This window comes from Hyla sarda, chromosome 2 (genome assembly GCF_029499605.1).
Source record: "Hyla sarda isolate aHylSar1 chromosome 2, aHylSar1.hap1, whole genome shotgun sequence".
NCBI lineage: Eukaryota > Metazoa > Chordata > Amphibia > Anura > Hylidae > Hyla > Hyla sarda.
In genome coordinates, this window is record NC_079190.1 from 163792874 (window position 1) to 163810225 (window position 17352).

Below are 17352 nucleotides of genomic sequence, written 5' to 3' on the forward strand. Positions count from 1 at the left end.
TCGTTTTTTGCTCCTTGCCTTTAAAAAATCATAACTCTTTCAATTTTGCACCTAAAAATCCATATGATTGCTTATTTTTTGCGCCACCAATTCTACTTTGTAATGACGTCAGTCATTTTGCCCAAAAATCTACGGTGAAACGGGGAAAAAAATCATTGTGCGACAAAATTGAAAAAAAACCTGCAGTTTTGTAAATTTTGGGGGCTTCCGTTTCTACGTAGTAAATTTTTCGGTAAAAATGACACCTTATCTTTATTCTGTAGGTCCATACGATTAAAATGATACCCTACTTATATAGGTTTGATTTTGTCGTACTTCTGGAGAAAATCATAACTACATGCAGGAAAATTAATATGTTTAAAATTGTCATCTTCTGACCCCTATAACTTTTTTATTTTTCCGTGTATGGGGCGGTATGATCTGAAGTTTTTAACGGTACTATTTTTGCATTGATCGCTTTTTATTCATTTTTAAATTATATAAAAAAGTGACCAAAAATGCACTATTTTGGACTTTGGAGTTTTTTTGCGCGCACGCCATTGACTGAGCGGTTTAATTAATTATATATTTTTATCATTCGGACATTTCCGCACGCGGTGATACCATATATGTTTATTTTTATTTACACTGTGGTTTTTTTTATGGGAAAAGGGGGGTGATTCAAACTTTTAATAGGGGAGGGAGCAGGACCAAGGACGTACAGGTACGTCATTGGTCCTTAAGGGGTTAAAGGGGAACTCCGCCCCTAGACCTCTTATCCCCTATCCAAAGGATAGGGGATAAGATGTCAGATCGCCGTGGTCCCGCTGCTGGGGAGCCCTGGGATCCCCGCTGCGGCACCGCGCTCTCATTACAGCACAGAGCGAGTTCGCTCTGCACGTAATGACGGGCAGTACAGGGGCAGGAGCATTGTTACGTCACGGCCCCGTCCCTTTCAATACAAATCTATGGGAGGGGGCGTGGCGGTCGTCATGCCCCCTCCCATAGACTTGCATTAAGGGGACGGGCCGTTATGTCACGAGGGGCGGAGCCATGACGTCACCCTGCTCCATCCCCCGTATCACCCGTCATTACGAACAGAGCGAACTCAGGGCTCCCCAGCAGCGGGACCGCGGCAATCTGACATCTTATCCCCTATCCTTTGGATAGGGGATAAGATGTCTAGGGGCGGAGTACCCCTTTAAGGCGAAAATGGGCTTGGTCCTTAACCCCTTAAGGACCGAGCCCTTTTTCACCTTAAGGACCAGAGCATTTTTTGAACATCTGACCACTGTCACTTTAAACATTAATAACTCTGGAATGCTTTTAGTTATCATTCTGATTCTGAGATTGTTTTTTTTCGTGACATATTCTACTTTAACTTAGTGGTAAAATTTTATGGTAACTTGCATCCTTTCTTGGTGAAAAATCCCCAAATTTGATGAAAAAAATGAAAATTTTGCATTTTTCTAACTTTGAATCTCTCTGCTTGTAAGGAATATGGATATTCAAAATAAAAAATTTTTGGGTTCACATATACAATATGTCTACTTTATGTCTGCATCATAAAATTTATAAGTTTTTACTTTTGGAAGACACCAGAGGGCTTCAAAGTTCAGCAGCAATTTTGACATTTTTCACAAAATTTTTAAACTCACTATTTTTCAGGGACCAGTTCAGTTTTGAAGTGGATTTGAAGAGTCTTCATATTTGAAATACCCCATAAAAGACCCCATTATAAAAACTGCACCCCCAAAGTATTCAAAATTACATTCAGTAAGTGTATTAACCCTTTAGGTGTTTCACAGGAATAGCAGCAAAGTGAAGGAGAAAATTCAAAATCTTCATTTTTTACACTCGCATGTTCTTGTAGACCCAATTTTTGAATTTTTGCAAGGGGTAAAAAAGGAGAAAATTTTTACTTGTATTTGAAACCCAATTTCTCTCGAGTAAGCACATACCTCATATGTCTATGTTAATTGTTCAGTGGGCGCAGTAGAGGGCTCAGAAGGAAAGGAGCGACAAATGGTTTTTGGGGGGCATGTCACCTTTAGGAAGCCCCTATGGTGCCAGGACAGCAAAAAAAAAACACATGGCATACCATTTTGGAAACTAGACCCCTCAGGGAACGTAACAAGGGGTAAAGTGAACCTTAATACCCTACAGGTGTTTTTAAAAAGGGTAATAGCAGAAAATACCCCCCAAAATTTGAAGCCCAATTTCTCCCGATTCAGAAAACCCCCCATATGGGGGTGAAAAGTGCTCTGCTGGCGCACTACAGGTCTCAGAAGAGAAGGAGTCACATTTGGCTTTTTGAAAGCAAATTTTGCTCTGGGGGCATGCCGCATTTAGGAAGCCCCTATGGTGCCAGAACAGCAAAAAAAAAAACACATGGCCTACCATTTTGGAAACTAGACCCCTCGGGGAACGTAACAAGGGGTTAAGTGAACCTTTATACCCCACAGGTGTTTCATGACTTTTGTATATGTAAAAAAATATATATTTTTTTTACCTAAAATGCTTGTTTTCCCAAAAATTTTACATTTTTAAAAAGGGTAATAGCAGAAAACACCCACCAAAATTTCTAACACAATTTCTCCAGAGTACGGCGATACCCCATATGTGGCCCTAAACTGTTGCCTTGAAATACGACAGGGCTCCAAAGTGAGAGCGCCATGCGCATTTGAGGCCTAAATTAGGGACTTGCATAGGGCTGGAAATAGGGGTATTCTACGCCAGTGATTCCCAAACAGGGTGCCTCCAGCTGTTGTAAAACTCCCAGCATGCCTAGACAGTCAGTGGCTATCTGGAAATACTGGGAGTAGTTGTTTTGCAACAGCTGGAGGCTCCGTTCTGGAAACAGTGGCGTACCAGACGTTTTTCATTTTTATTGGGGAGGGGAGGGGGGCTGTGTAGGGGTATGTGTATATGTAGTGTTTTTTACTTTTTATTTTGTGTTAGTGTAGTGTTTTTAGGGTACAGTCACATGGGCGGGGGTTCACAGTAGTTTCTTCCCGGACAGCATGAGCTGCGGCAGAAAATTTGCCGCAGCTCAAACTTGCAGTCGGATACTTACTGTAAACCTTCGCCCATGTGAGTGTACCCTGTACGTTCACATGGAGGGGGGGGGGACGGGACATCCAGCTGTTGCAAAACGACAACTCCCAGCATGTACGGTCTATCAGTGCATGCTGGGAGTTGTAGTTTTGCAACCGCTGGAGGCTCCATTTTGGAAACAGTGGCGTACCAGACGTTTTTCATTTTTATTGGGGAGGGGGGCTGTGTAGGGGTATGTGCATATGTAGTGTTTTTTACTTTTTATTTTATTTTGTGTTAGTGTAGTGTAGTGTTTTTAGGGTACAGTCACACGGGCGGGGGTTCACAGTAGCCTCTCGCTGGCAGTTTGAGCTGCGGCAGAAAATTTGCCGCAGCTCAAACTTGCAGCCGGATACTTACTGTAATCCTCCGCCCATGTGAGTGTACCCTGTACGTTCACATTGGGGGGGGGGGGGGAGAAACATCCAGCTGTTGCAAAACTACAACTCCCAGCATGTACGGTCTATCAGTGCATGCTGGGAGTTGTAGTTTTGCAACAGCTGGAGACACACAGGTTGTGAAACACCGAGTTTGGTAACAAACTCAGTGTTTTGCAACCAGTGTGCCTTCAGCTGTTGCAAAAGCTACAACCCCCAGCATGTATGGACAGCGGAAGGGCATGCTGGGTCTTGTAGTTATGCAACAGCCGGAGGCATACTACTTTGGCTGGGGATGCTGGGGATTGTAGTTATGCAACAGCTGGAGACACACTGATTTGCTACTTAACTCAGTGTGCCTTCAGCTGTTGCAAAACTACAACTCTCAGCAGTCACCGACAGCCAACGGGCATGCTGGGAGTTGTAGTTATGCAACCAGCAGATGCACCACTACAACTCCCAGCATGCACTTTTGCTGATTGTGCAAGCTGGGAGTTGTAGTTATACAACAGCTGAAGGTACACTTTTCCATAGAAAAATGTGCCTCCAGCTGTTGCAAAACTATAAGTCCCAGCATGCCCATAAGGGCATGCTGGGAGTTGTGGTGGTCTGCCTCCTGCTGTTGCATAACTACAGCTCCCAGCATGCCCTTTTTGCATGCTGGGAGCTGTTGCTAAGCAACAGCAGGAGGCTGTCACTCACCTCCTGCTGCTGCTCCACGATGTCGCCGCACAGGTCAGTCCCTCGCCGCCACCGTCGCTCCTGGGGCCCCGATCCCAACAGAGATGCCGGGGATCGGGGTCCTCAGCTCCCGGGGTCTTCTTCCCGCACCTGCTCACGTCCTCCGGAAGAGGGGCGGAGCGGGTTGCGGGAGTGACACCCGCAGCAGGCGCCCTAATTGGTCGGCCGGGAAACCGGCCGACGAATCAGGGCGATCGTGAGGTGGCACCAGTGCCACATCACCCCTGCTGGCAATGGCTGTTCGGGGCCGTCTCTGACGGCCCCGATCAGCCAGTAATTCCGGGTCATCGGGTCACTGGAGACCCGATTGACCCGGAATCCGCCGCAGATCGCTGGACTGAATTGTCCAGCGATCTGCGGCAATCGCCGACATGGGGGGACATAATGACCCCCCTGGGCGATATGCCGGGATGCCTGCTGAACGATTTCAGCAGGCATCCAGGCCCCGGCTCCCCTCCGGCTAGCGGCGGGGGCCGGAAATGCTCGGAGCGTATCCATACGCCCTTGGTCCTTAAGGACTTGGAAACGGGGGCGTATGGATACGCCCTATGTCCTTAAGGGGTTAAAAAAAAGCATACATTTTTTACCTTTTGTTTTTTTTCCATTTACGCTGTTCACCGTATGGGATCATTAACATATGTTTATTAATTTATTTTATACTTTCTGGGGGTAAAATGGGAAAAAGTGAGGATTTACATTTTTATTGGGGGAGGGAATTTTTCAAATTTTTGTAAAACTTTTTTTCTTTACATTATTTTTTATTTTATTTTTCACTTTAACCCCTTAGCGCATATGGACGTTTATGAACGTCCATATGTGCATCCCCATATATAATGCGTGCTCACGAGGTGAGCGCATCATAACCGGTTGGTCCCGGGACCCACGCTAATGCCGGACATCCCCGATCGGGCTGATGTCCGGCATTAACTCTTTAGACACGGCGATCAAAGTTGATTGCCGCGTCTAAAAGTGAAAGTAAAAGCATCCCGTCTGCTCAGTCCGGCTAATCGTGACCATCGCGATAAATTTAAAGTCCAAAATTGTGTATTTTTGGTCACTTTTTATACCATAAAATTTTTTATAAAAAGCCATCAAAAAGTCCGATCAAAACAAAAATGGTACCATTAATAACTTCAGATCACGCCTCAAAAAATGAGCCCTCATATCGCCCCGTAGGGGAAAAAATAAAAAAGTTATAGGGGTCAGAAGGTGAGAATTTTTAACATATACATTTTTCTGCATGTAGTTATGATTTTTTTCAGAAGTACGACAAAATCAAACATATATAAGTAGGATATCATTTTAACCGTATGGACGCACAGAATAAAGATAAGGTGTAATTTTTACCGAAAACTGCGTAGAAACGGAAGCCCCCAAAAGTTACAAAATGGCATTTCTTCTTCCATTTCGTCACACAATGATTTTTTTTCCGTTTCGCTGTAGATTTTTGGGTAAAATGACTGATGTCATTACAAAATAGAATTGGTGGTGCAAAAAATAAGCCATCATATGGATTTTTAGGTGCAAATTTGAAAGGGTTATGATAAAATTGTATCAATTTTTTTTAGCTATTTTAACACTAATAATTTGCATATATTTATACTTACTGAGCAAATAGTTTATGAAACTTATAATTTCAGATGTCTACTTTACTTTATTTTGACAGCATTTATAAAAATGTTTTAAATTAACATTTTCAATTAATTAAACTGATAAGAACAGATACTACACTTGATCTTAGCCAAAAGTCAGAGAAGCTATATTTTCAATTAATTAGAAGCCTAACAATTTTACTTGAAATGTTATAATTTTTTGTGTGCCAGAAGGAGAGGAGCGCCATTTGGCTTTTACGTCCTCATTTTAGGCCAAATGGATTATAGGCCACACTTCCTGGCTGCGAAGGGTTTTAGCTTCCAAAACATACAGAACCCCCACAAGTGACCCCATTTTGGAAACTACACCCCCTAAAGTATTCATCTAAAGTATTCCCCCCCCCCCCCCCCAAATGCATCATTTGTGGGACAAATTTTGTGTATATTGCATCTAGAAAGGAGGAAATGCACCTTATATATATTTTTTGAGCTGCTCCTCCCGTGTTTGAAAATACCCCCACTTACGCCATATCTGGTTCCTTGGCCGCAAGGCAGGACCCAGAAGGAGAAGAGCGCCATTTGGCTTTCAGGGCATCATTTAAGGCCAAAAGGATTATAGCCAGCAACCCCCACAAGTGACCCTATTTTGTAAACTATACCCCCTAAAGTATTTGCATAGACCAAAAGTGAGTACTTTGAGTCCTTTTTGTGTGACTGTAATGGTTACAGAATGAGTATAAAAAAAAAAAAAAAAAAAAAATTGGTTATTTATTTTTTACACAAATGCATCATTTGCGTCTGAAAATGAGGAAATGCACCCCACCCCATATTTTATTACGCTGTTCATCCTGGGTACGGCAATACCACCGCTTAGGCCATATTTGATTGCTTTGCTATATGGTGGGATCAAGAATTAAGGGAACCCCATTTGGATTTCAGGACATTATAAAAATTATAGGCCCCACTCCATGCAAGGATTGAAGCCGGCAGAACCATACCGCACCCCCAAAAGTAACCCCTTTTTAAAGACAACGCCCCCTAAGGTATTCACTTGGATTAGTAGTGCGTTCATTGAGGCCTTTTTGTTCTAATGGTATTAGTCAGTGTAAAATATTTAAAATTGCTTTTTTTTTTTCACATATGCATAATTTGTGGGATAATAAAAAAAAATAATAATTGCCTCTGAAATGAATGAAATGCACCCCAAATTTTAATACGCTGCTTGTGTCATGTTAGGCTGCTTTCACACTGTAAAATAGAATACAAGTTCAGGGATATCCAGCTCCTTTATACAGCCCGCAGCGTCTCGGACCAAGGCAGACCAAGTTCACATGCAATAGAAGAAAAAGAAAGATGGTCCAGCGCTGTCAAGTCAATGAATTTATGAGGAGTTTATTAAATAAAAACCATGCAGGTACAGGTAAGTGACGTGTTTCGACCGCTAGTGTGCAGCCTTAGTCATACAAGAGTTTGGACACACTGGCAGGGTTTAACCCCTTAAGGACGCAGGGTTTTTCAGTTTTTGCATTTTCGTTTTTTCCTCCTTACCTTTTAAAAATCATAACACTTTCAATTTCCACCTAAAAATCCATATTATGGCTTAATTTTGCGTCACCATTTCTACTTTGCAGTGACATTAGTCTTTTACCCAAAAACCGACGGCAAAACGGAAAAAAAAACATTGTGTGACAAAATCGAAGAAAAAAAATGCCATTTTGTAACTTTTGGGGGCTTCAGTTTCTACGCAGTTCATATTTCGGTAAAAATGACACCTTTATTATTCTGTAGGTCCATACGGTTAAAATGATACCCTACTTATACAGGATTAATTTTGTCGTACTTCTGGAAAAAATCATAACTACATACAGGAAAATTTATACGTTTAAAAATGTCATCTTCTGACCCCTATAACTTTTTTATTTTTCCACATGCAGGGCGGCATGAGGGCTCATTTTTTTTATCGGTACCATTTTGTTTTGATCTGACTTTTTGATCACTTTTTATTCATTTTTTAATGGTATAAAAAGTGACCAAAAATACACTTTTTTGGACTTTGGAATTTTTTTACGTGTACGCCATTGACCATGCAGTTTAATTTATGATATTTTTATAGTTCGGACATTTACGCACGCAGCGATACCACATATATTTATTTTTATTTTCACTATTTTTTTTTATGGGAAAAGGGGGGTGATTCAGACTTTTATTAGGGAAGGGGTAGAATGATCTTTATTAACACTTATTTTTTTACTTTTTTTTTTTTTTGCAATGTTATAGCTCCCATAGGGACCTATAACATTGCACACACTGATCTTTTACACAGATCACAGGTGTGTATTAACACGCCTGTGATCAGTGTTATCGGCGCTTGACTGCTCCTGCCTGGATCTCGGGCACGGAGCAGTCATCCCGCGGCATATCGCGGGAGCCGGCGGAGGATGTAAATATACGTTCCTCGTCGTTAAGGAGTTAAGTAGGGAAGAGGGGTGGAGCAGCCGCACTGGTGAATCGAAACACCTGTTAGGATGAACTCGCCACTGCTCCACCCATCTATCTCCTGCTCACAATTGGCTTTGCAATGTCAAAATGCAAGACATAGTTCACACAGGAATTTTCCCACCAAGAAAATGCATATATAAACATTTATTTAAAATTACAATACTTTAATATGTGCACAAGAATAAAATAACACACACAATTGTCAGTGACAACATATAAAAAAGTATAAAAAAATATGAATCACAAATAAAATAAAAATATTAATATATATATCTGTCAGAAAAATGAGTTGCTATTACGTCTGAGGAGGATTTTGCGCATGAGGCGGATCATATTGCTACTAGGTTGAGGAAACGGGGATAGCATAAGTGGTCCATAAACAGGGCCAGAACCATTAGTGAACCAAAGGATTGTGACACCCTCATTTATGGCAAACCCAGACTTGACAAAGGCAGTACCATTAAACCAATAGTCTTTTCAACACCCTACAGTCAAGAATTCAAAGAAATTTGTGCTATAATACACACATTTCTATCCATGATAACACATGATCCAGCTTTTAAAGGGGTGTTTGAGGAAGGTTATAAATGTGTTTCGAAAAAGGCCAAAACTTTAGGTCAGAGAATATCTCCAAGCCTATTCAGTGATAGATTAGAGACTCCTAAAACATGGCTCGCTGCTGTTGTCAATTTCAAGTGTGGGCATCAGCGATGCATCTGTTGCTGTGTCATGAGGGTAATGTGAATATTCGTCATATATTCGCTAAATTCGCATATGCGTAATATTCTCGTTTTATTTTCGCATATGCGAAAATTAACATATGTGAAAATTAGCATATACAAAAATGAGCATAAACGAAAATTCGCATATGCGAAACTTAGCATATGCTAATTTTCGCATATGCGAAAATTCGCACGCCAGTCTCACACAGTAGTATTAGAGCCTTCTTTACACCACACAAGCTGGAAGCAGAGAGGGGTGATCACTGTGATGTGTACTGTGAAAAAAAAAAAAAAAAAAACGAATATTCTTAATTACGTATATATAGTGCTATATTCGCGAATATTAGCGAATAGAGAGAGTGGTTCCTGCCATGAGAGGAGGCAATACTAAACAGAAGTTAATATATAGTGAGATCTTTTGGATCATAAAATTAAAAACTAGATTTCCAGATGGTTTGAACCTCAGACAAGATGTTATTTTACATTATTAATGGAATTAGACATTAAAGCAATACGATGTCAGGACATAAGTTTACTTGCAACATAGTTTGTACAAATTTCACAAATATATTCCTTTGTTATCCACATTCATGCATTTGTATGCGTCTTATTGCATAACATCTTTTGCACTTAGTTGCTAGTGACAACAGCAAATCATGGTAATTTTGAGTCATTAATTTTGAGCCTTTCCTTAACCTTATACTATAGACTTCACAATATCAGTCTGTGGTACCCATTTCAGGAATTCCCTGAATTAATATTTATCATATTTATATGTCAGACGTAATACCAACTAATTTTTCTGACAGTTATATATATATTTATATTTTTATTTTATTTGTGATTCATATTTTGATACTTTTTTATATGTTGTCACTGACAATTATGTGTGTTATTTTATTCTTGTGCACATATTAAAGTATAGTAATTTTATATAAATGTTTATATATGCATTTTCTTGGTGGGAAAATTCCTGTGTGAACTATCTCTTGCATTTTGACATTGCAAAGCGAATTGTGATCAGGAGATAGGATGAACTCGCCACTGCTCCACCAATCTAACAGGTGTTTTAATTCACCGGTGCGGCTGCTCCCCCCCCCTTCCCTACTTAAACCCTGCCAGTGTGTCCTAACTCTTGTATGACTAAGGCTGCACACTAGCGGTCGAAACGCGTAACTTACCTGTACCTGCATGGTTTTTATTTAACCCCCTAAGGACCCAGCCAATTTTCACTGTAGGACACGGTCATTTTTTGCACATCTGACCACTTTCATTTTAAACATTAATAACTCTGGGATGCTTTTACCTTTCATTCTGATTCCGAGATTGTTTTTTTCGTGACATATTCTACTTTATGTTAGTGGTAAAATTTTGTCCATACTTGCATAATTTCTTGGAGAAAAATTCCAAAATTTGATGAAAAAATTGAACATTTTGCATTTTTTTTTTTACTTTGAAGCTCTCTGCTTATAAGGAAAATGAATATTCCAAATAAATTATATATTGATTCACATATACAATATGTCTACCTTATATTTGCATCATAAAGTTGACATGTTTTTACTTTTGGAAGACATCAGAGGGCTTAAAAGTATATTTTCCAATTTTTCACAAAATTTTCAAAATCGAAATTTTTCAGGGACCAGTTCTGTTTTGAAATGGATTTGAAGGGTCTTCATATTAGAAATACCCCCCATAAATGACCCCATTATAAAAACTGCACCCCTAAAAGTATTCAAAATGACATTCAAAAGGTTTGTTAACCCTTTAGGTGCTTCACAGGAATAGCAGCAAAGTGAAGGAGAAAATTCAAAATCTTCATTTTTTAAACTGGCATGTTCTTGTAGACCCAGTTTTTGAATTTTTATAAGGGGTAAAAGGAGAGAAATCTTCCTAAAATGTGTAACCCAATTTCTCTCGAGTAAGGAAATACCTCATATGTGTATGTCAAGTGTTCGGCGGGCGCAGTAGAGGGCTCAGAAGGGAATGAGCAACAGTGGGATTTTGGAGAGTGAGTTTTTCTGAAATTGTTTTTGGGGGGCATGTCACATTTAGGAAGCCCCTATGGTGCCAGAACAGCAATAAAAACACATGGCATCCTATTTTGGAAACTAGACCCCTCAAGGCACGTAACAAGGGGTCCAGTGAGTCTTAACACCCCACAGGTGTTTCAAAACTTTTTGTTAAAGTTGGATATGTAAATGAATTTTTTTTTCACTAAAATGCTGGTTTTCTCCCAAATTTTACATTTTTACAAGGGGTAATAGGAGAAAATGACCCCAAAAATTTGTAACCCCATCTTTTCTGAGTATGGAAATACCTCACATGTGCACGTCAAGTGCTCTGTTGGCGTACTACAATGCTCAGAAGAGAAGGAGTCACATTTGGCTTTTGCAAAGTAAATTTAGCTGAAATGGTTTTTTGGGGGCAGTTCCCATTTAGGAAGCCCCTATGGTGCCAGGACAGCAAAAAAAAAAACCACATGGCATACTATTTTGGAAACTACACCCCTCAAGGAACGTAACAAGGGGTACAGTGAGCCTTAACACCCCCCAGGTGTTTGACGACTTTGGATGTGTAAATGATTTTTTATTCTTATTTTCCACTAAAATGCAGTTTTTTCCCAAAATTTTAATTTTTTACAAGGGGTAATAAGAGATATGCCCCCCCAAATGTGTAACTCCATCTTTTCGGAGTATGGAAATACCCCATGTGTGGAGGTCAAGTGCACTGTGGGCGCACTTCAATGCTCAGAAGAGGAGTCACATTTGCAAATTTTGCTGAAATGGGGGGGGGGGGGGCATATCGCATTTAGGAAGCCCCTATGGTGCCAGGACAGCACAAAAAAAAAAAACACATGACATACTATTTTAGAAACTACACCCCTCAAGGAACGTAACAAGGGGTACAGTGAGCCTTAAAGGGTACCTTTCATCAAAAAACCTTCTGATATATTATAGATTAATGTATGCAGAATAACTTTCCAATAGCATATTATTAAAAAAATTATGCTTCTTTCTAATTCATTTTCCGCTTTGAAAAAATTACCACTAGGGGTCTCCCTACCAGTCCTTTTTTTTTTTTTATAGATTTCAGACTTATGCTGGAGTCCTAAATCTCGGACTGCAGCCGGGACACAGACAAACTACCTGGCAGGGAGCAGTGCTGAGCTTGTCTGTGTCCTGGCTGCAGTCTGAGATTTAGGACTCCAGCATAAGTCTGAAATCTATAAAAAAAAGGACAGAAAAAATGACCACAAGGGGTTTCCCTACCAAAGTGGAAAAATAAATAGAAAGAAGCATATTTTTTAATAGCATGCTATTGGAAAGTTATTCTGCATACAGTACTCTAAAATATTTTAAAAGTTTTTTTTGATGAAAGCACCCCATGTGTGGACGTCAAGTGCACTGCGGGCGCACTACAATGCTCAGAAGAGAAGGAGTCACATTTGCAAATTTTGCTGAAATGGGGGGGGGGGGGCATATCGCATTTAGGAAGCCCCTATGGTGCCAGGACAGCAAAAAAAAAAAAACCACATGGCATACTATTTTAGAAACTACACCCCTTAAGGAACGTAACAAGGGGTACAGTGAGCCTTAACACCCCACAGGTGTTTGATAAATATTCATGAAGTGGGATGTGAAAATGAAAAATTAGATTTTTTTACACTAAAATGCTGGGGTTACCCCAAATTTTTCATTTTCACAAGTGGTAAAAGGAGAAAATGTCATTGTAAAAGTGCAAATACATTTCTTTGGAGTAAGGACATACCGTATATGCCGGCGTATAAGACGACTGGGTGTATAAGACGACCCTCCAACTTTTACAGTTAAAATGTAGAGTTTGGGATATACTTGCCGTATGAGACTACCCCTCCTACCACGATGTACAGTACCTTGTAGTTCCCCCCACATTAGGTAGGCAGCATGTTCCCCCACATTAGTAGGCAGCATGTTCCCCCACATTAGGTTGGCAGTATAGTTCCCCCCACATTAGGTAGGCAGCATAGTTCCCCCCACATTAGGTAGGCAGTATAGTTCCCCCCCACATTAGGTTGGCAGCATGTTCCCCCACATTAGGTAGGCAGTATAGTTCCCTCCACATTAGGTAGGCAGTATAGTTCCCCCCACATTAGGTAGGCAGTATAGTCCCCCCCCACATTAGGTAGGCAGCATGTTCCCCCACATTAGGTTGCAGTTCCCCCACATTAGATTGCCAGCTCCCCAACATTAGGTCGGGAGTTCCCCAACATTAGTAGGCAGCTCCCCCACATTAGTAGCAGTTCCCCCCACAATAGTAAGCAGTTCCCCCACATTAGTAGGCAGCTCCCCCCATAATAGTAGGCAGCTCCCCCCATAATAGTAGGCAGCTCCCCCCCATAATAGCAGGCAGCTCCCCCCCATAATATTAGGCAGCTCCCCCTATAATAGTAGGCAGCTCCCCCCCATAATAGTAGGCAGCTCCCCCCCATAATAGTAGGCAGCTCCCCCCCATAATAGTAGGCAGCTCCCCCCCATAATAGTAGGCAGCTCCCCCCCATAATAGTAGGCAGCTCCCCCCCCCATAATAGTAGGCAGCTCCCCCCCATAATAGTAGGCAGCTCCTCCCATAATAGTAGGCAGCTCCCCCTATAATAGTAGGCAGCTCCCCCCATAATAGTAGGCAGCTCCCCCTATAATAGTAGGCAGCTCCCCCCACATTAGGTTGTCAGCCCCCCCCCCCCCCCCCCCCCCCCCGGGGACATACAGCGTCAGCCTCCAGCCATATAAAGTGTATGGCTGGAGGCTGTATGTCTGTACTGCCCCCACAGTGTTCCGGTCACCGCTCCTCCGACCCGGGGTCACATCTACTGCTATGGCCTTTGGACCATAGCAGAAGGTGCCAGTACCGGGGGAGCGGTGACCGGAACACTTAAGATGATAACGCGCCGCCGGTCACTTACCATTCCCTGGCCAACGCGCGTTCTCCTGCGATGATCCTGCGGTCCTCCTGCGTCTCTATGGTTGTACGCACAGAACGTCACTGACGTACAACCATAGAGGCGGAGGACCAGGAGGACCGGAGGATCATCGCAGGAGAACGCGCGTTGGCCAGGGAATGGTAAGTGACCAGCGGACACAGGGATGTCCGGGATAGGAATACTTCTTTTTATGTGTCCGGCTCCCGTGTGCGGCTGCAGGCGGGGGCCGGCCATAGCATGTAAAAACGAATACTGTCTACTAAAAACCAGGTGCCTCCAGCTGTTGTGAAACTACAACTCCCAGCATGCCCGGACAGCCTTTGCCGGTCCGGGCATGCTGGGAGTTGTAGTTTCACAACAGCTGGAGGCCCCCTGGTTTTTAGTATCAGTAATTAGTTTTTACATGCAATGGCTGGCCCCCGCCTGCAGCCGCACACGGGAGTCGGGCCGGACAGATAATCATAGGTATTCCTATGCCGGACCCCAGTACCCGGCGTATAAGACGACCCCCGACTTTTCAGAAGAAAATTCGGGTTTAAAAAGTTGTCTTATACGCCGGGATATACGGTACCTCATATCTTGGCGTAAACAGCATGCACACCGGTCTCAGAGGTGCCGGAGATCAGTCAGGGTCCTTGAGCTTTGGCTTTCTCCTATGGAGCCAGAACAGTGGGACCCCCCCTCAAGGGGCATTACATGGGGTAAATAACTGGGGTACACTAAATAACTAAAATGGGGTACAGTGGGACATAAAATTATAAATTATGTTCCCAGAATGATGACCCAGAGCATAGCCAAAACTAAACAATATGCCCACCCCAAACCCTATGCTCTGAATCATCATTCTGGGAATGTGATGTGTTTGGCCGTCCCTAACTTGTTACCTCAAATGCGCACCCCGATCAGGTGGAGAGAGAGCGCTGCGCATTTGAGGCAACATAAAAAGTCCCCAATGATAGTGACTGAGTGACCCATGACCCATTTTTGTAAAAATAAATAAAAATACCCCCAGAGGTCTTATCAGTTTTTTGGTTTTGTTTTTTAGATTAAACATTATTTTGGGCAATTTAGTGGTTTATGGGGTTAAAACTTGGAATGTACTCTGGACTTGGTACATTGGGGTCAAATTATGGAAAATTTAAATGAGAAGGGAAAATTTAGTACTCCATGGAAGTGTGATACTCCCTGAAGCAATGCTTAATGCAGAGGCCTGGATGATCGGGGCAAGTGTCACATTGAGTGGTGGTGTCCTTCCGTATCCCCCTCTTGTAACACACTCTGCATCTTTTCTGGGGTCGTCCCTTCTTTCCAGTGTGGGGAACTTCACCTGGAAAGTGTTGGCCTGGGACGATCCTGGCACCTATAACTCCAGTTCCTTGGGAAGTCCGGCCTGCTCTTTCCCGGTCGCCAAAGATCAGGACCTTTAGGACTTCTTCTTGGAACTGGAGGAATGTCCCTGTGTTGCCAGCGTGCTGGGACAGTACAAAAGAGTTATACATGGCAACCTGTACCATGTAGACCGCAACTTTTTTGTACCATACCCATGTTTTGCGCATGGCCATGTATGGCTTGAGGACTTGATCAGAAAGATCAACTCTCCCCATATACTGATTGTAGTCCAGAATACAATCGGGCTTGAGCAGTGTTGTGGTACCTCACACAGGGACAGGTGAGCTGCCGTTGCCATGAATAGTGGTCAGCATAAGGACTACCCTCTTATCCTTATACTTGACCAACAACAGGTTTTCATGGGCAAGGGCACGGGACTCTACCTTGGAAATAGGCGTCTGGTTCAAATTTAGAGGGAGGCCTCTGGTTTTTCCACACAGTCCCACAAGCGGACGTCCATCTGGCGGCAAGGGATGTGAAGAAGAGGGATGCTGGTATAAAAGTTGTCCACGTACACGTGGTAACCCTTATCCAGCAATGGGTGCAGAAGCTCCCAAATGAGTTTCACGCTAACACCCAGAGTGGGGGAACAATCTGGGGGTTCAATACGGGAATCTCGTCCCTCATACACTCTAAACTTGTAAGTGTACCCAGAGGTGCTCTCACAAAGTTTATAGAGCTTCACGCCATATTCGAGGGAATATACTGGCGGAAGATGAGTCTCCCCTTGAAACTGATAAGAGACTCATCAACCGAGAGCTCCCTAAGCGGTACGTAGGCCTCCAAAAATTTGGCCCCAAAGTGATCGATGACCGGCCTCACTTTGTAAAGCCGGTCATAGGTGGGATCACTTCGGGGTGGACATGACTCATTATCTGCATAATGAAGGCATTTCCGAATGGCCTCGAACCGCTTCCGTGTCATGGCCATACTGTAAAGCGCGGGGTCTTGTATAGGACGTCCCCTCTCCAGTAGTGCCTGACACTAGGCTTTTTGTCCAGGCCCATATGCAGCAAGAAGCCCCAAATGTCCTCATCTCTGCTGCATCAATGGCGCGCCATTCATTGGGCCTGGCCAAAAAAGAATCAGGGTGGTGGGCGATGAACTGCCTGGCGTACAGATTCGTCTGCTCCACCATTAGATTGACCAGGCCGTCACTGAAAAAATAACTGAAATAGTCAATTTCAGTGATCCCGGCCGTGTCAATGTGTGTTGGGGGGGGGGGGGGGGGGGTGTATGTACTGTGTGTGATTGGTGTAACTATAAACTGTATGGGGGGGGGCGGGGGGGAAGCGCTGCGGCCAAAAAAATAATGGGGGTCCAAATGCAGTGCCCTGAACCCCTAAAAGGGCCCGGGTCACACTGAAAAATTGCGGCAGACCTATTAGGGGGTCAGGGGGGATTTTTTTTTTTTTTTTACTTTTTCTTACTTTTATTTTACTTTTTACACTACCTTTCCCTGGATTGTATTCTTTCCCTGATCTATGGGGGGCTTCTTTACTTCTGTGGGGGCTCCGATCTCAGCAGAGGGGGGGTCCCGGTCTTCCTCCAGCAGCTCTGACCGCTGACTGAACCCAGCCAGCCGTGGGAACTGCAGGAGGATGCGGTTAACCCCTCCCTTGCCGGCTGCTATTGGCTGGATGATCGTCCAGCCAATAGCAGCGATCCGGGGGGCGGGGTGACAAAATCGCCACCTCCCCATAGATACAGGAGGTGATCGGGGATGTATCCTACACCCCCGATCACCTTGTATCTCCGGGTCACCGGGTCACCAGTGACCCGCATCACCGGTATCGCAGCGATTCACAAGTGTGAATTCGCTTGCAGTTTTTTGAGATCGCCGACATGGGGACCCCCCTGGGCGTGTTCACGGGATGCCTGCTGAATGATTTCAGCAGGCATCCCGGTCCGATCCCCACCTGGCGGGGACCGGAATTGTCCATGACGTACGCGTACGTCATGGGTCCTTAAGTACCAGGGTGTCATGACATACGCGT

At 43.3% G+C, this 17352-nt stretch overlaps 1 protein-coding gene and 1 pseudogene across 1 annotated transcript in view; both read right to left on the reverse strand.

The window, feature by feature from the left end:
* The window catches only part of PCCA (propionyl-CoA carboxylase subunit alpha), a 1119575-nt gene that overhangs the window by 999027 nt on the left and 103196 nt on the right, over positions 1 to 17352 (reverse strand). The gene's annotated exons all lie outside the window — the stretch shown is intronic.
* On the reverse strand, positions 5857 to 5954 carry LOC130359066 (U2 spliceosomal RNA; annotated as a pseudogene).